Here is an 18,983-nt window from a genome sequence, read left to right as displayed (position 1 = left end):
TCTGCCAAAAATGGAGATCAAGCGAGAGCCGGTGAGATACAAGCATATTTCACTTCTGCTTTGTTCAGTCGTGATAACTCAGGTTTAGTTTTTTTCTGACAACACTGAGCAGTTTTGCCTTTTTTTTAAAATCTTCTCAAACATAGGATAATGTCCCTAAAAGCCGAATGAGAACATCAAAACAACTTTTGCAGTCAAAGTTCAGCCACTGGAATCAAGGAAACCAATCTCTGTAGAGAGCTTCTCAGAACACACTCTAATGGCAGAAAATAGCTTTCAGTCTTGCTATCTCACAATACTAATGTATGAAGCAATCAATTAGAACCCTGCATCCCATCAAGAGATATAATGCTCTTAAAAGATTTCAGAGAAGTGGAGCCAAGACGCCTGAAGCCAAAGAAAGGTCTCCTCTCAGGAAACAGCTTGAGATAGTCTTGAAATAGTTATAACAGAAGTTGGAAGAGGCAATAAGATTTTTCAAAATATAGAAATTCTTACCCTTTAAATTAACCAGATTTACTTAAGAAATATGAAAGAGGCAAATATTAGGAAATAGTGAAGATTTTGCTTTAGAAAGGCGAATGTTGAAATGTTCTGGATTTGCTACTATGCTATCACTTGCCTAAAAGTTTTGGCATTACACGGGTATCTCTTCTGCTGGACAGGGAGAAGGGATAGAGGTGAATGGCTGATCTGCAATGCCCCTGCTCTTGAGCATCCACAATGGTGGGGGAGGTGGGGAAAGATGGACATCGGCCATTATTTCAATTTGTTTTGATTTCTTTCCTAGTTTGGTAGCTGGTGAGCATCGGGTTAATGCAATGTTTGTGCTTTTCTTTACTCACTACCAGGACTACTGGCACAGAATATGTGCTAATTTTCCAACTTGCTTTTCTGTTTTCTCATCTCTCTTAATTACCTGTAAATGTATACTGCCAGTATAACCTTTCCTCTCTAAATGTCTCTCAGGTCTGACTTTACTGCTTTCAGCAGAAAGCCTGGCAGCAGAACTATGTTAGATAATTGCATGTACATAGAAAAATAAATAGATATGACTCACAAAAGAAAAAGATCTTGCTCAAACACCCCATGGTATGAACATCAAGTTCTGTTTTTTGTCTCAGACAATGGAGTTCACATTAAGTTTCATGATTAAATAGTAAAATTGCGTGGAACTGATCTGGCCGAGTAAGGCAGGAGTGACAGTTAGGAGCATTTCTTCACTAGAGACAACTTGTTCTTAAATGAAATCCTCCGGTCACAACTGAGATGTGAAGCCAGCAACTACCTTGGAAAACAAACACTATTAATAAGCACATTAGCAAAATGTTCCTAATTGGGACATACTAATTTTCCAGGTGCAGATTTCCAATTGACCATAGTCATCTGACATTCTGCATGCAGTCTCATCTCTCCAGTTAAAAAAACCTTCCCACATGATACAGCCTCTGCAAATGGAACAACTGCCTGTGAAGTCATGTGGATGACACAACTCCTAGATGTGCAGTCAATAAAGAAGCTTTACTTCAAAGGGCTGGAGAGTTGGAATCAGTTTAAAAACTTACAAGTGACAATCAAACTAAAAATGCTGCTCAAATCAGCTGTTTGGCCTAAACACTTTGATATTTCCGCAGAGACAGATAAAGGGATATGGATATTAGCCACGTTCATGTTGCACTGCATAAGTTGTGCGTGGGAAAATACCCCCCACCTCCCAGCAGCAGTGTGAAAAATAGGTGTGATGGATTAGTAAAAGTTGTCTGAAGAAATGGTGATAGCGATGTCAGGACAGCCATATGCATGCCCTCTCCCAACTCATCTAGCTACCTAATTTACTAAGTAATATATTCATTATATTGATTGACATAAAAACTAGGTATTTTCCCCTTATTAAGAAATTGTATTACTGTAATGAATCACATATACTCACTTTCAGGCAAAACTACACTCACTGTGAAGTTTCATCCTGTTAAATTCAACAGAATTACTTAAGTGATTCCTCTGAAGTTAGTACTAGTTATCAGTATGTCTAATGCCAAGTGCTTCCTGACTTATGCTGTGCTTTACATAATGAAATAAAAATTAAATTTTTACTTAGTATGAGGTAAAATGCTGCCTTCCCCAGTCTCCACCCAATTTATGTATTTCCTGTGTGCATTTTCCAGAGCAGGTATTTTTCTCTTCCATATCTGGTTTCCAAAACCAGATCTTCTTGCTGTTTAACAGTGAAGACTGGCACACCACAGAAGTAGAATAGCAGTCACAGCAAAGAAAAATGATGCTTTAAAGGACCACTAATAAGTATATTCAATATGGAGGAAAAAACAAAAAAAACTGCTTTGAATTGGAAGAAGCTAGGATAAGTACTGATCAGTTCCTGTGGATTTCAGACAGACAATTTTGTCAGACATAATTCCTCCAATATTCATGATAGAACACAGAGAAAGGGGCTGGCAGCAGAATATTTTTTCTCATCTACCACCAGCAGCCATAGTTCTTGTTATGCTAGGGATAGAGACTAGAACAAAAGTATCATCTTCATGACAGCGAACAAGTATATAAGTACTTAACACAAAATCTTACCATCATTTAACTCTATGCATTTGAAAGAGAAGAAATTGAAAAATTAATGTAGAGTGAATATAATTTCTATTAAACAAAAAAAAACAAACACAAGTTTGTACTATGACTTAGAGCAGAAAAACACCAGCAAATAGAAAAAAGCCACTATAATAAAATCCAGAAATGTTATGCATAAACTTATGTATTCCTTCCAAGCAGTACTGACTTGATCTTGAAATGCTCAAGGTTAAAACTTGCTATACAAATTATTTTTGAAACCTCAGACATGTCAACATTAAGGGCATTTTAAGAAAAAATAGAATTTCTGCATAAGAGGAAAAAGATCTTGGAAGAAAGATCCACACGCTGTCTGTGATTATCATTGTTAGTCACAACCGTGTTCACCATGCGCTCGAAGTTAAGCACATGACAAAATCAAGCGGCACCCTACTGCTTTGTTGGAACCAAGCAGAATGCCTGGCACCTTACAGCACAAAGTCCTCAAAGGTTCTACAGCTCTTCTTAAAGGACAGACTGGGCCCCGTGCCCCATGGAAAAGGTGGAATGGTGATCACAGGCAATTTTAACCTCAGCAATTTGTAAAGTGAGCAAGCTTAGCAAAACTTGTCCGGTTACTTTCGCGGCATGAAGGAGTAAAACTAGGAAAGCAAGTTCATGAAAATACAAGAAAATAGGAAGTACAAAAAGTATTGAAGATTTTTGTCCTAATGCTAATCCGATTAAAATTCCATGTTAAATTATCTTTAAAATTCCATAAGCATTGCAGTATTGTTCTAATCAACAATAAAGAGCATAAGGTCCTGGGTTCCAGTTCCAGCAAGGCACTTAATCAAACTCATTTAAGCAACCTACAGAACTTAACATATCTTTGAATGAAATATATGTACATCTGTGGAATCAATGTCACAACTTGCAAGCTTTTTTGTTATGCCATTGTATTTGCATCAGAAGGATGGAAATTATGAAAGTTTCTCATCACTAGAGGGAGCTACTTTCACATATTAATACACTGAGCTAAATGCAAACACCGAAATTTAAAATTAAAATAAAATAAATAAAATAAATAAAATAAATAAAATAAAATAAAATAAAATAAAATAAAATAAAATAAAATAAAATAAAATAAAATAAAATAAAATAAAATAAAATAAAATAAAATAAAATAAAATAAAATAAATAAAATAAAATAAAATAAAATAAAATAAAAACTAGATGCTCTTTGCATAAATTGCACAGTCATACTGTCTGGTTCATATGGTCCACCAGAGCTGGGGTTAACTTGCAGGTCCAAGGATAGAGTTTATGTTCTCTGGCTTTGAAAGGAGGCTTTAGGAAGGGAAATGTGTTTGTTTTGTTTTGTTTTGGTGTTTTATTCGTTTGTTTGTTTTTGGTATCAGATGTCTTTTCTGTTTAGATTAGTTTAGCAGGGAGTGATGTACAATGGTTGTCTGTCCTTACGTGTTACACAGAAATTTTTCTTAGACTTGCTGCACCCAGATTCCACATGGAACAACATAATAACAACAGCAACAAAAGGAATTGGCCAGTTATTCATAGCTAATCACATAAAACTACATCTTCCTAATTATTCTCATTTTCTGTAATTCATACTTCCGGGTCAGATTTTTCCCTTCCGTCTCTTACACAAAAGCCATACTTAAATTCAGATCCCCCTCTATATCCATTACAGCAAGAAGTCCAAGGAGCCTGGGGTGAATCACTCTTTTCGACACAGGCAATAACAGAATGTATTAGTAGTCTCCATCACAGCACCCAGCACAATAAGCAAAACAAATCCGCAAGATAATTTCAGCAAGACTGTCAGCTGCTGCGTTATTAAAGATGTTTTAAAAGGGTGTAGTTTCTTTGCCCAACAAGATGCTTTGGGGACTTCCAAACATGTAATTAAGATGTTTCAAAAAAAAAAACCAAAAACACTACTATTATACACATTTCTCAACCTGTAGCCTGTAGCTTAAGGCCTGGCTCCAGCTGTTCTGATGTGGGCTGTCCCTGAGGTCAGAGTCGGTTTGTCATCACCTTATGGGGTTTAGTCTGCACTGTGTGCACACAGTATCTTCACTGATATGCAGATGACATTCAGATAATCACCAAACTTTACCCCCCAACTACTTGAATTTAAAAAAAAAAAAAAACAAAAAAAAACAAAAAAAAAAAAAAACTTATACAATGTTGGCATGAGGTGAGTAACTGACCTAATTCCTCAGAGCCTCATTACACAAAGTTGGGTTGCAGCAGAAAATCACTCAACGTGGGCTGGGAGGATTAGAGACCACACATAAGGCTTCTGTAGATGCTCAGGAGTCCTAACAGCAGCCCTTTTTTCATCTCACTGTAACAAGGACGAGTAAGTAACCGGAAGATACAATGCCTATACCCTCTCTTCCAGTGACTTTATCAGTCCAAATGTGACACTCAACTGGCTTTCCACATCCACAGATAAGCAGATCATTTATTCAGGTTCCAGCTCACCCAAGGAATCAAGAAGAAAGGCTGGATTACTTCCTACCTCTTAGAGGTGACATTATGATACGCGTGTTGTGACACATTTACTTAGATTGCAGGTATCTTGCGTCATGATTCATGTTTTCTTTCACCTTATTTACAAAACAGACCAGCAGACCGGCTCTGCCCATGGTTGCAGTGGTGTTAAATTGCTGGGGAACAGACTAACCCGGGTTTTGTTGGTAACACCTGACCAGAAGCACAGCGAGACTCGGTGGTGCTTGGCCCCTCTCTGCTTAGACCAGTGAACCACTTTCTGTCCCCCTCATTCTGCCAATGGTACAAAAACTGCAGGGATCTCCGGAGCTAAAACATGTTTGCTCAGTTCTGCTGCTGCTGCTACCGAGTTGGCTTGAGTGGGTTTGCAGGGCTGCGAGAGGGAATTTGGCTGAAGGCGTGTTTTCTTTTGTTTCAGTGTGGCATTCATGCTGCTCACCCCATAGCAAGAGCAAAACAAAACCAATTTGTGAAGTCAATTCTTAAAAAATCATATCTGCCAAATCAGAGATGCCTGTGTTGTGCAAGTTCTGAAGGCAGCTGGGGGAGTTCAGCGACACAAAACGCTGTTTGTTTTGAACGCACTCCCCTTTGGTTAAGGGAACGTCAGAGATCTCCCCGAAGGCTCTGACAGGAGAAAGCAGCTTCTTGTCGCCTTTGGGGCTCAGCGGGAGATTAGAGATGCCCAGGGACCGTGTGATTCAAACCAGGTCTCGGTCACCTCTGGGACACCTCATGCATTTCGGTTCCTAAATCAAAGTTCAGATGACAGAATTTCTAGATGGACTGCCTCTGCTTGGGAACCCAGAAGAGACTGTGTTTTGTGACAAAATCAAGTATACACACGGACTGAACTAAGGCTGAAGAGTACAAGAAATTTGTCTGAAATCAACATTTTCTGTGTATTTTTTTTTTTTCTGCGCATTCTCTTTATTCTGGATGAGCAGATGGGAAACGTAATTTTCTGGACCTTTTCTCAGAAACACGCTGTCTGATGGAGTCTCTTCTCCTTTTTGGCATGATATCTACTACTCGCTAGTATTTTTTCTCCTTTTTTTTTTTTTTTGAGAGGCTTTACATGCTACAGGCGTAAACCTTAAGCCTGAGCTGAACCTCTCGTGAGAATGGGAAGTGTGGGGAATGACAGCTTTTACACCCAGCTTCTGGATTCGCATACCTCCTGGCCTGAAGGCTGTCAGGCCTCACTCCAGCTGCCTTTATGGTCTTCTGAGTCCCCAGGAGGAATAAACACAACACTCCGAACATCCCTGCTCCCACTTCCCCTTAGTCATAGCACTATAAGGAAACCACTCTGTGGGGTGGAATTAACACATGGGTTGTAGAAATTGTTTGGACCCAGGATGGAACTGGGGTCACAATTCCTGCTCTGACAACCTTCAGTTTTTTCATGTTGGTGAGTTTTGAAGGCAGCAGGTAGTAAGTGCTAAGCATAAAACCACAACAGCAAAGAAATGCTGCCTAAAAGCAGAAGGTGTTTTAATTGGTTGTCCTCAAGCTTTTGTTCAGAGACTGAGTCTTTTCTGAGATATTAAATCTACTGACTTGATGGCTATCAAAATGTTTTTTAACAGCTGTCTGCCTCAAGTCACCTCCTTTTCCTCACCAAAAGAGGACACGCTGTCACATTAGCATTCTTCCTTGCTGAAACACCAGCTGCAAACTGCAGAAGTTAAAAGACGTGGCTGCAGCGTGAGCATTAAGGGCAGATGGAATATTTTGCTTCTCAGCAATGCCTTGAACAGAGTAGTGCTTTTCCCACCTCTTCTGTGATTACACAGGTGACTACTGATGATCCTGCTCATCTCTTTATGTTCATTACTGAACATCGCTCATAGTTAATGCTGGACATCACACTGATGGCTGCTGAACAGACTGGTGTCCTTGTGCTTGAGGAGATTTCAGTGTGACTCCCAACACAGATTTTTTTTGACCCAGGTAAATAGAATTAAACACTTTTTCACACGAGAAGAAACCTAGATATTCTTGTACTTTATCATTCATACGCAGGCGAAGACTGACAACCACTACTAGGCCTTATATTCCAAAATAATCAGTGCTTTCTTATGCTGTCAGACAGAATTCAGCACGGCCACAACAAAGAGACAATGAGCTAACTGAGAAGGAAAAAACACTCTTCTTTTTAAAATATCCCCTGACCTCTGGAAAGATGGAGTACTCACCACTTCGATTCGGTCAGCATTATTCTTGTGTAATGTCAACTTCATGAGCTTACACAGATTTTCTTAATGATTCTGTATGTTTATTATTTTTAACAAGGAATCTTAGGATCTATCATCTACTTTTAGGCCACTGTGTTACTTTTTTTTACACTTTATTATGGAAACAAGTAATTGTTTCTAATAAAACCTTGGAAATTTCTGCATGTGCTTTAACCTAGCCATAAAAAAGTTACTTAAACACTGGCAAGGACTAGAAGAGATCAAAAAAGACAATAAAAGACTTAAAGATTCTGCATCTTTGCAGAATTGGTCTCAAATAAATCTCTAAGCTACAATACTAAATTAAGTCTAACTTATATGCCAAATACATGAAATGCTGTAATCAAATCAAGGTTAATATCTATGAAAAACACATTCTATGATTCTTTTTTTTTAACTGCGTGCTCCATCAGAAATAAATAAAATCCTCCCCCACCTGATTCTAACTTAATTCTTTCTCCCTCATCTGCAGTAATCAATGAACACTCAAAGTTACCTAAATTCTTTGTAGGCCATCAGTGGTCCATAGATACTTCCATCAGGGCTGTGGATTTGTTCTTCTAAAGTATTTGTCAGGGTTTGCTGTAAAAAAGGCATATCTAAGAGTGTCCAAGAGGTTTTTTTGATAACTTAAGCTCTCCCTGCTTGGCAGCTCCAAGTCCTGTTCTCCTGTGTGTTTCTCACCTGCAAATTTAATCATATTAAAATTTGCTCTTGCAGGGAGGGTAACATTGCGCAGAAGAGTATCACTATGTACAGATGGGAGCAGCTGGAGCTGAAAACAGCACCAGGAGGACTCAGTGTTAATAAGCATAAATCCTGAAAGAAGAAATAAATATCAGTGAGAGAATGTGTGGGAGATAACTCTGCACTTCCAGATTTTCATGTGGGAGCCAGCTTATTTTACTCCCTCTTTAATGTAATGATCCATTGCAACTTAATACTGTATTGGTACCAAATGAAGGGAAAAGATAAAAGGAAGGGAAGTGCCACTTATTGAGAGAATACGTATCTAAAATCTGTTCCATTTCTTGTCAGAACAGAAGGGACTGTAGCATAAAGGCTGGAGGTAGCTCATGATCAGCATGGTCACATTATGTGTAGTGAATGTCCCCGAGAGAAGCAGTCTTGCAAAAGAGAACTCTCAGGTGAATTTCTGCATGGAAATCATCAATTCAGACTTAGGGGGGACATGTCCAGAAGTGTGTCTACTCCCTATTTCGTTCACCTCACAATCCATAGTAAACATATCCCTGCTCTTTCCTCAGCGTGCACTTGGGGGCTCTTCAGGTATACATACACTCACCTCTGCTGAATGCAGCAGAAAGCAAAAGCAGAAGAAGTTTTCAGAGCTGCTAAACTGAATTAAGTTGTTTTGAAAGTTAAACATAAAGTAATTTGGGTAAGAATGACTCTTACCTATAACACTAGTTCAAACGGTGACCCTCCTTGTACATTTTCCAACATTTCATCTGCACAGAGATCCACACTGCTGCCAACTGCCTCAAAAAAAGAAGAAAAAAACCTTTAGCTTGTCAGAAGGGTAAGGACAAACCTCTCGTTATTCTCTCTACCAGTCCCGGTTACTCCTGGACTGCGCAAACACATTCTTAAATTTTCCACAACCTTCCAAAGGTGAAAGGAGATAAAACTAGCAGAGAGAAAGAGCAAACATGGTTACAAGACACTGAAAGAGCTTTGCCCCTTTCCTTTCCTTTCCTTTCCTTTCCTTTCCTTTCCTTTCCTTTCCTTTCCTTTCCTTTCCTTTCCTTTCCTTTCCTTTCCTTTCCTTTCCTTTCCTTTCCTTTCCTTTCCTTTCCTTTCCTTTCCTTTCCTTTCCTTTCCTTTCCTTTCCTTTCCTTTCCTTTCCTTTCCTTTCCTTTCCTTTCCTTTCCTTTCCTTTCCTCTTTTCAAAAGAGAGATCTAAAATGGCATTTAACGGCCAAATGTACATGGAAGGAAATGGAGTGAACTAGGGCCAAGCACGTGGGAATCTGGATGTGGGAGAAAGGTGAAACCACCGAGTGGTACTGCTGGGGAGTCCTTCATGGGACACGCAGTGAAGAGAAGGGATGGCAAGAGGCAGCTGCAACATACGATTAGCAAAGGGCCAGAAGTGCATCCCATAGCCAAATGTCTCAAGTTATAACAGACACCTTGATCTCTGTCCCCAGGCCATAATATTCTCACGGGGGTTCAGCTAGGTCTCTGCTTCCGAACTGCTGCTGCCTCTCTGGAGCGTCTTCCAGCAGGAACTCCTACCACTGCTCAGTGGCGAGGCGGGGAGCAGAGGTGGTTGTTGATCTGTGCAGCTCTGCAAGCGGGCGGCAACACGTCCAGCTGGACCAATTCCACCATTGCCGCTGGGGGATTTTTGATGTTCTAGCTGGATGGTTTCATTCTCTTCCTTGCATTAATTCCCACAGCCCTTATGGGTATTTGCAGGAGGTCCTAATGACTAGCTGGCATAATTATAATCCCTCTTTTCCATAGATATTTGTTGTACCAGCCAGAAAGTAAAATTTAATTCTCTTTTTGACATCTTCCAAGCCAGATTTTACATGTCTTTCATCTACCTTTCAGCCCCTGGTGTGTGAAAAAAGTAAGGTAAGCTGAGCAATCGGTATCCCCTCAAGTACCTTCGCACAGTTCCTGTGTCTCAGGAGTTACATGGGCTTGCACAGTTTGGTTTAAACTGAACACATCTTTAACTGCAGTGCATGGACACATTATATCTTGAGTATTTTTTACGACAGAATATCACCAAAATTCTGTGGGAGTTTGACCAAATCAGAAATGAGTAAGGGCTGAATAAAAACTTCAGGACCTAGTTCATCGATCATGAAATCTCTGGAGACTTGAAATGCAGAAGTGGCATCCATGAGTTCAAACAAATCTAAAGTTAAACATTGATGTTTCCAGTGGAAGTTCATGTGACTGACTCAATCAAGTAGGTCTTCTCATCTGCCAGTACCCAAACTAATAAACCTGTACTGACTGCAGATTGCGCAAAGACTGCTCCCCTGACCTGAAAGCGGCACCGTTAGCTCTGTAGGTACGGCATCTTCAACTTCAGTGTGAACTGCAAAACCACCTGAGGACTCAGACATTCTGCCTAGATCATTGCTGTTATCTCTGCTAGCCACATTAAGCTCTAAACTGTATCCACGTATGTTTAAATGAGTTGGAATCACAGGAATATTCTCAGTTACATTACTTTTAATCTCCTATTTGATGGCTCTGGAAAATCTAGTTGAAACTGAAAGCCTTGGCAGCTTGTTACAAGGAATCTCCAGACTTCCAGAACTCTGTCTTTCAGGATTTTCTGTAATACCAGCTCAATTGAGGAAAATGCCTTCAGGTTCTAGACATCTTTCTTAGGAGGGAATTTACTGCGATTGCCACTTCCCCGTAACTCCACAGGTATCCTGATTGCTGTGTTACAAATTCAAATGCACAGCTTCTATTTGCAGCAACATTCACGAGTATCTATGGTTCTACATTCTTCCTGTTATTGGCTATCAAAACTTCCAGACATGAATTAATTCCTGTCTGTGAGGAAGAGAAAGATTTATGATCCTCATCGATAGATGGGGAAACCGCATCTCAGAGCATGATGAGGTCAACACAGCTGTGTGCAAACAGAAACTGAGCTTGCAAGCAAGGAATGGATGCAATACTTTCCAAAAGCTATTCCTTATTACTGCCCCACTGCCATTATCATCTAATTGGAAAATTTCTAAGGGGCAGTAGTCCCATTTGGGACAGCTGGATATGCATTTCTATACAGGTGATGGGGAAGACAAAGAATTTTTAGAAAACTTTTTTGCCATCACTCACTTATGAACAGTGTGGCCACATAAGGCTATTTTCCAATAGACAATAAGAGCAGTGCTAATCAAAATTGCTAGATTTTGAAGTGAGAATTTACAAAGAAAGGAAAAATGCTGATGATGATTGTGTGCTATCTTTTTGTTCTCCCCTATTTTGATCAGCTTCAAATGGGGACAGACATGAATCTAGATGACCTTAGCTGCACCCTAGACTACACTGCAGAGGGATCATGTCTCTCAGTGTTTTTTTTTTGTGGGATTCCAGCTAAGTACACCAAGGTCTACCCCACCTACAAATACATGCAAACTTACATTCTAACATGCCCTTCTGAGTCCATTTCTGTGCAGACAGTGACTTAAAAGGAAACCCTCTGGCTCACTGTTACACAGACAAGGTCAGAGTTACACCATGTACTTCTTCCTGCACCTGGCAGCTTTGCAGGAATGAAAGCCAAGAAACTAGTGCAGACAGCTCTAGCAGCAGCTATCCACACTGTGAATGTCTTGGCACAGGGGGTCCAAGCTAGAAGGCACCTCAAGCTGCAATATGACCCATTTATGTGTGGCCCAAGAGAGTACTGTCTTTGATTAAATATTCTACACTGCTGCAAAGTATTTATACTGCAAACAGGGATTTCTTCAAGAATGTGTACATATATGGGAGCTGGACTGTAGAAAAACGTACACGGATTTGAAAACAGGATGACTTTACTTTACTTTTAATTCCAGCTCATCACCACTTGCCAGAAGTCAGTGCCCCTTCAGCAGCTGTTTCAGGACCCAGATGAAAAATAGCTGGCAATTTCAAGCCAGCCAATGTTGACAGTGCTAACTGCCAATATTACGGGCATGACCTTAGCTGGCAGATCCAGTGGATGCTCAAAAATCTTGTGTGTGGAAGTAGGGACTACTCAATTTTTCACTCAAATATTAAACAAAAAAATTTCAGCTGATTTTGATGTTAGTCTGTTTGAGGAAATTTTGAATAAAAGCTTAAAAAGGACTGTGAACATAGATTCCACGTGGTCTCACAGTTCAAAGAGATGCATATTGATTGAATTATGAGAGAAATACTCACCAAAGCTGTTCACTGCATAAACAGAATTCTGGTATCCCAGGCTGTAAAATCACCCTTTCATTAGCATCAAATTCACTCCACCGTTTTCTAGAAGCACAAAAAGAAAAAAAAAAGTATAAGTTCGAGAACAATAAATTTTGCAGTGAGCTCTGCTAGTGTGAGTGCTTCTCCATCAATCCCTCTTTCTAACTGTTTCTAATAATGGGATGCATATTCACATCTATTAAGTTACAGAGGTAATTTGCACCCACTTAGAACTCCATTTGGAGAAGTATAAAAATAGCTTGGTAATAGGAATCTGGACCATTTCTTAAAATGATGATTGGAAATATAACCAGAACAATTATTTTAGTTTCACTAATAACATGAAAATCAGGCAGAAATGTGCCTTTGAACATTCTGTGACAATCTTTTTATTTATTAGGGATATGAACATGGCTCCTGCAAAAAGTTTTTTCACTCTTATGCTACTCCTTCCCTCCTCAGCTGATCATTACAAAAGAAAGGAATGATTTTGAAAGAAAGCAGAATCTCACTGTGATTGTTCCAAGATATCTTATGATTCGAGATCATTGAACTTTCCATTTCAATTACATGCTCAATGATAGTACCTGCATCTCTGCTACCATTATTTCACCAGGATGTCAGCATGTATGCTTGTAGTATACTAGAAAATAAACACAGAATATTATGGATAAAGAAAAAAATACAGCACTTGAGAGAAAGGGAAGTGAGTTATAGTCTTCAGCACATACGGTCTGTTTGTATATGTCAATCCTAATTGGGTTACTAGATCAGAGAAATAGTTCACATGTCTTTCACTTCTGTATTGCTTCACAATAATGTCCCAGAATTTTGATTTCTGGAACCTTCATTTATTTTCCTTATAGACTAGTGAATATTTTGCCTCTAATTGTACACATATGAAATTTGGTGATACATACACTTCATTTGAAATAGAAGGCATAGTCTGCTCTGCGATTTCTAGTATCTACTGAAGGAAACTGTTATCATCAACTTTTATAATTTCAGCTCTGTAAACTTTCAGCTGAACTTATTTCTTCACACAATGTCCAGCTTCAGTGCAACATTGCAGCCCAACAGATTTTCTATATTTAAAAGTAAGATTTCTTCCTTGTTTAATACTTTTTGTGAGGTTGTATGAAAGGAATTTCTTCTAAATAATAAACAATCACAGAATTAGATTTGTGTCTCTTCATTGCACTGTATGATAGCTTTTCAATATTTGCACCAACTTACTTAAAGATTTTTCTGCTGAAAACTAGAAAGCATTTGTACTACATTAAAACCCAAATGAGGGATTTATTTTGCATTCCTCTTTTTTTTTTTTCCTCAAAGATTTTGCAGAAAAGCTAGGAAGAGTGAAACATCTTTGCAAAAAGTGAACCAGCATTGTCTGCTTAAGGCTATCAATGAGAGCATCATAGCATTTTGTATGTAAATGCTTGCTTTATTTATATACAAATGTTGCAAAAATATGCATCTTAATTAAAATGTTAAAAATTAACAAGTTCTAACTTTTCATAAAGTAAAGACCAAAGGACAATAGAGCTTTTCCCCAGGGATTCCTCCACATCCCTTCTGCAGTACTCTGGAACAATACTAGAACACTTTGGCAGTGGCTCCCTCTGTAAACTTAATTCCAAAAGTTCTTTGACTGCCAAGCTAAATATACAACCATTAAAGATTTTTTCAGTGGTGGGGATCATTGTACCACCCAAGCTTATCTTTAATTCACATGTTCTTCCTCTACAGGACAACAAACAGCCTGGTTGGTCTTCTCCGAACAAGAAGGTTTTTCCTAGTTAAAGGAGCAAAAATAGGAGGATATGGCTTGGTTGAAGAACTTTTGTTTAGTTTCATGACAGTGTTGCCTCCGTAAGTCCCAAATGCAAATTCCAGACAGGAGCTATCTGTCCTTTCCCTCCTTGCTGTTGCCCTTCTCTTTGCAATCAACTTGAGTCCAGTGGCCTTCCAGGCAGCGCTGCTGAAGGAGGGGCTGAGGATGTCTCAGCCTTGCTGCAGGTGGAGTAAGTGGCACCAAAGTGTGGCAGGACCCTAAGTGCAATATAGTGATGCTTGTATTCGAGATGCGGCATCTGAACTGGTGCCACACCCAGGGGGTACAGCTGAATCAGCAAATGAAAAAACAGATAACTGCGGAAGGTAACAGAGAAGATGCCCGCAGGTTGAGAAGACACAACCAAGCAGGAAAATTAAAGGGTTTGAAGCCAAACCACTTGAATCACACCTCTTTGCAGCTATAGTTGTCATCATCCCCATGATTGCTACAACTTAAAAGTGTTTGAGCTTGATTTGATCCCTGCATGACAATCTATCAAATCCAGGAGTCAGTACTACCACTCTATCATAACTTCCCATAAAATTCATGGGTATCAGACAGTCACAAGTTCTCCTAAATGAAAGGGCATGAAATTAAAACCTTCCACAATTTTTGGTAATTCTTTCAGTAAGAATACAGTACTTCAATAAGCAGGTGTGCATACCATATGAACAACATTCATATACCCTGAGTTATAGCACTGTAGTAGCACTGTAGTTTTACCTACATCTTTCACCACGTCCCAAAATTTTCTTTTTGCTCTCCTCATTAATCATTTCTTTCAGGCATGCCAGTGTGTCTTCATGTCTCTCCAAAAGAAGTCCTCTTTTCAGGACATATCTGTAAAACAATTAACAAATAATTGTAAAAATAGTAAGAGTCATTTCTGTACTTCAGTAATAATTTTCTTCTTTCTGCCATCCAAACTTCAACACTACCATCAACTTATCCTCCAACAACAGGAAGCCTACAAAGAAAACCCATCAGGAGAAATGAATGGCAGAATGAGGTGTTTGCATGCAGGTTGCTCTTTGTCTAGAAAGCAAAAATGCAAACTGTCTTCTACATAGAGAAGCACTTAAAAATATGATATGCAAGTGCGAGGCCTCACAGGAATCTAATGTTAAATAAGTTAAGAGCTCAAATAAAAGATTTAAACAACATCTGTGCTGCAGAACAATGTAGGTGCTGGTTAATCACAAACCTGAGCTAACTGGGATGGCAGTTTTGTTACAGCCAACACCCCCGAGCCCGCTGTGCTGCTTGGAGTCTGCTCTGCTTGCCAGGGCCAGGAATGCTCTGACACTGGAGCATTCACAAGAGTTTCTCTCCTCTCACAGCTCACGGTCACAGCTTTGTGAACACATCTCTGATTTAAAAACGTGCTCTGGTGTAGAGGGATTGGTCTAGTGGTTCTGTCTCAACACCACTACAGAAAAGTGGGTGAAAACAGATCCTCAGAGGTCCATGTCCACAGCAGGGCCACACAGTGCTTAACCCAACCTTGCCATGTTCACAGCGGGGCCACACAAGGCCTAACCCAATCTTGCTGTTGCCGATAACTAAGCTGCATTTCCTGAAGGGTGGCTGACGCGTCCCAGAGAAGACTGACCTTCCTCCTGGACTTGTTGGTCCAGGGTACATCAAATGCATCAGCTTCATCAACCACAATTCAATAAAATGGAAGCTGAAAGCATTACAGAAATCAAAATCCAATCCCTTGGCAACAGCGGAGGAGCAAATGTCCTACCCGGACTTCTATAGGTGGTAGTACTTTATATATTTTTACTGTCACTGTCACCATGAGAGCAAATTCTGGGATCTAGTTTTATGCCATATATCATTCTAACATCATAAAACATCTGGTTTAATAAATGCACTTCTGTGCACTTCTGTGGTCGGTGGTATCCATGTCTTTCAGAGGAAGAGTCCCTTGTCAAACGTGAAGGGGAATCTTCTGAATATATACTGCCAGGGAATGATTTAAAACAAAAAGGATTCCATCATATATTTAGCAAACTATTCAAAAAGATCACCTGCCCAGATTTAACTCTAGTTTCTGCTTTTTTGGGCTTTAATATGAAACCCAGAGATAGCATTAAAGAAAAATCTAAACTGCTGTCAAAGTAAATGGTTTAATTTCTTACAGTTATGGAAGACCTACTAGATTCAGATACAGATTTAAGACTTTTTAACCTGAATAATTCCCGCTCAGAAAATATGCTCAATGTTTTAAAACCAAATGCTGCTAATTGGACTGCTATATTGCAGGAGCAAGAGGTCTGTGATTAGCTTGTAATAAACTTCAGAGGCTTTCTTGTGGAGGAATGCAAAAATGCATCTAATTTCATTTACTCTGAGCTTTAGATCTAAATTCAGCTAAAAGCTTACAGCTCTATTCAGTCAATTTAAAAATCACATCAATTTGGTTGGGGAAAACAAAAAACAACAACAACAAAACTCTGTTTGGTTGCACACTAGTAGAGATGCATAAAACACTGCATTGCAGCCCACTTAAGGTTGAGCTAAAAAAGAGAAAAGATTTGTGAAGCTTCACAAAACTTCCATAAAGCATGAGCTAAATACTGAGCTGGTGATAAAGTCTCAGAATATGTTTGTGGAATATGACTTAATGGAACGAGTTTTACTGGGAGCACTATGGGCAGTCTGAGCTATTATTTCACAGGGTTTAGAAAGCTGAACACTACTCGGATCTCCAGGACGTAAATGCATTAGCAGAAGTTTGTGAGAAAGCTTTTACAGAGATTTCTATACGGCAATTAGCTACCTCCCTTAGTCTTTAATGTCTATAGGAAACAATTATATACAGTTAAAGAAAAAAAAACAATAAAGAGTGAAAGTGAAAAGCACTGTTAAATGATTTTCCTTCTTAGTGATGGTGTAACAAAAATCCTTCAATATTCAATTCTTACTGGATTCATGGAGGAAATTCAGCACGAAGCAGGGCCCAGCTTTAGGCCTGAACTCCCAGTGCATGTGAAGTTCAGGATGTGAACTCACTGGCCAAACAACACCAACACACACGGTAATTAAGGACACTAATTAATTCCCTCTCCATGAGGGAACATTTCCCTTCCACACTCAGAACTCACCTTGATGTACACATGCTACTCATGTGACCTAGGTGGCCTGTTCTTTTCTCAGACCTAAAAGATAAACCTTATAAAAATCATCCTAATGCTAAATAAACATTTACAATGAAGTTTTTATTTGGAGGAATCTAACAGCAGTTCTATACCTATAGACAGAAGATGTAAGAAAAGATTATGAAGATGGAAGTGAGGGACAGGACTGAGAACGTTCCTCCCTAAGCTTTTGATCCCAACCTCAGAAGCACTGGCCAAGTTAGCAGTGCTGTGCTGAAGAATCAAACAGAAAATTATTTTCTCTCCCCATCCTGTCTAAACAGTTGAATGAAGTAAAATACCAAGAATAACCAAAAATGTCTTTTCTCAGGTCACTGTGGCTGGGTAGTAACTAACAGACACAAACACGTCCTGCAGGACAGCAGCAGGGAACCATTCCACATTCTGATTTCTAAGACAAGTCTATTTGGGCATTTTTTCCTCAAGAAAACTCTTAATCTGGTATTTCACTTTTTCCAGGTAACAAACTGCTACTGATTCCAGTGAAGAGAGGTAGTGGTAGCCCAAAGTTAGAAATAAAACAACAACAACAAAGAAACCAAAGGGGAAAAAAGTAAAAGAAAATAAAAAAGCATTGGATTTAACTTTAAGAAGGAAAGGTAATACGTGATGACATCCAGGAGGACAAACGCATCGCCTTTGATAGACATGGGGCAGAGGGAAGATGAAATCTTGTTTAATGGCAGCGAAGGGGAGTATTTCACTCTGAAGGGCTCAAGTTCTCTATTTATAGTGCAAATAACGTAGATGCAAGCATAATGTGATGCCTCCTTAAGTGCCTGCCAGTGACGTCCGCAGCCACCCTGAAGGGCTTTCCCCCAAGCGCTCCCAAGCCCGTCCCCACTTCGTCCCCTCCTCAGCACCCCAATGGAACCAGCTCAGGGGAGCAATCGCCCATACCTGATGGGCTGAACTAAAGCAGAGGTGCAGCAAACTGTTGATCAACATAAAACAGCCCCCAGCGCTCTCATAAAATGAGCTTTTTGAAGTCAGTCTTTAATAATAATAGGAGCTGACAGAAGAGGCAAACACGCTGTTTATTACAAGAAAGTCTCCCACTCCCTCTCAACTTCATGCCTCCCATCTTTTTCCTGTACAGTGCACAGCTGCGTATGTAAAAATATCCAGATGAAGAAACAGGAAAATACTACTCTAAGATAAATGTGCTCACCTCTGTGACGGTTTCTAAGCATGGTATGATGCAGCTAACCGTTTCTACCCTTATAAAATGATCATGAACTAACAGCTGCAAAAATAACCTGATTTTTTTTTCTTATGTGCAAAACTTTATAGTAAAATTATCCTTGAAACCCACAGTAAAGCACTGTAGTTTGCCATATTTCAAATACGTATGAAGAAAATTCTTAAATGTTCAGTTCTTGCAAGCACAAATATTCCCTTTAAGTCCTTGGGTGTAAAAATAATGTTGCTTTACCAGTACATCGAACATTTATTTAAGCATTTGAAAATAGCCTCTGGTGGTAACAAAATTATGGTCTTTGCCTCACTCTTATTTTCTGTTTGTAAGAGGAGTTTATTTCCCTCTGCAACATGAAAGTGCTGAAATCCAGCTCCTTCATAAGCCAAAAAGTCTATAACAAGAGCAACTGCCAAGGACTAGGAACAAAATTTGAAACTCATCCACACTGCCCTTATCAAGGGCCTGATTCAAAGTTTCCTGAAACTTAGTTTTCA

The 18,983-nt window shown here is 39.4% G+C and overlaps 1 long non-coding RNA gene across 5 annotated transcripts in view; it reads right to left on the bottom strand.

Moving 5' to 3' along the window:
• The window catches only part of LOC106043522 (uncharacterized), a 90,390-nt gene that overhangs the window by 5,957 nt on the left and 65,450 nt on the right, over positions 1 to 18,983 (bottom strand). For 4 of the 5 annotated variants that reach the window (XR_007161665.2, XR_010833685.1, XR_010833687.1 and 1 more), the window contains exons 2-4: positions 14,849 to 14,961; positions 12,258 to 12,344; positions 8,766 to 8,845 (exon numbers count right to left, since the gene is read on the bottom strand). This is a non-coding gene — a long non-coding RNA (uncharacterized lncRNA). The remainder of the gene's footprint in view (positions 1 to 8,765; positions 8,846 to 12,257; positions 12,345 to 14,848; positions 14,962 to 18,983) is intronic. The other variant, XR_010833688.1, reaches the window with a different exon arrangement.

The sequence above is a fragment of the Anser cygnoides genome, chromosome 9 (assembly GCF_040182565.1).
Source record: "Anser cygnoides isolate HZ-2024a breed goose chromosome 9, Taihu_goose_T2T_genome, whole genome shotgun sequence".
In the NCBI taxonomy this organism is placed as follows: domain Eukaryota; kingdom Metazoa; phylum Chordata; class Aves; order Anseriformes; family Anatidae; genus Anser; species Anser cygnoides.
Note: the sequence above shows the minus strand (reverse complement) of the source record. Positions and strands in the feature narration are given on the sequence as shown.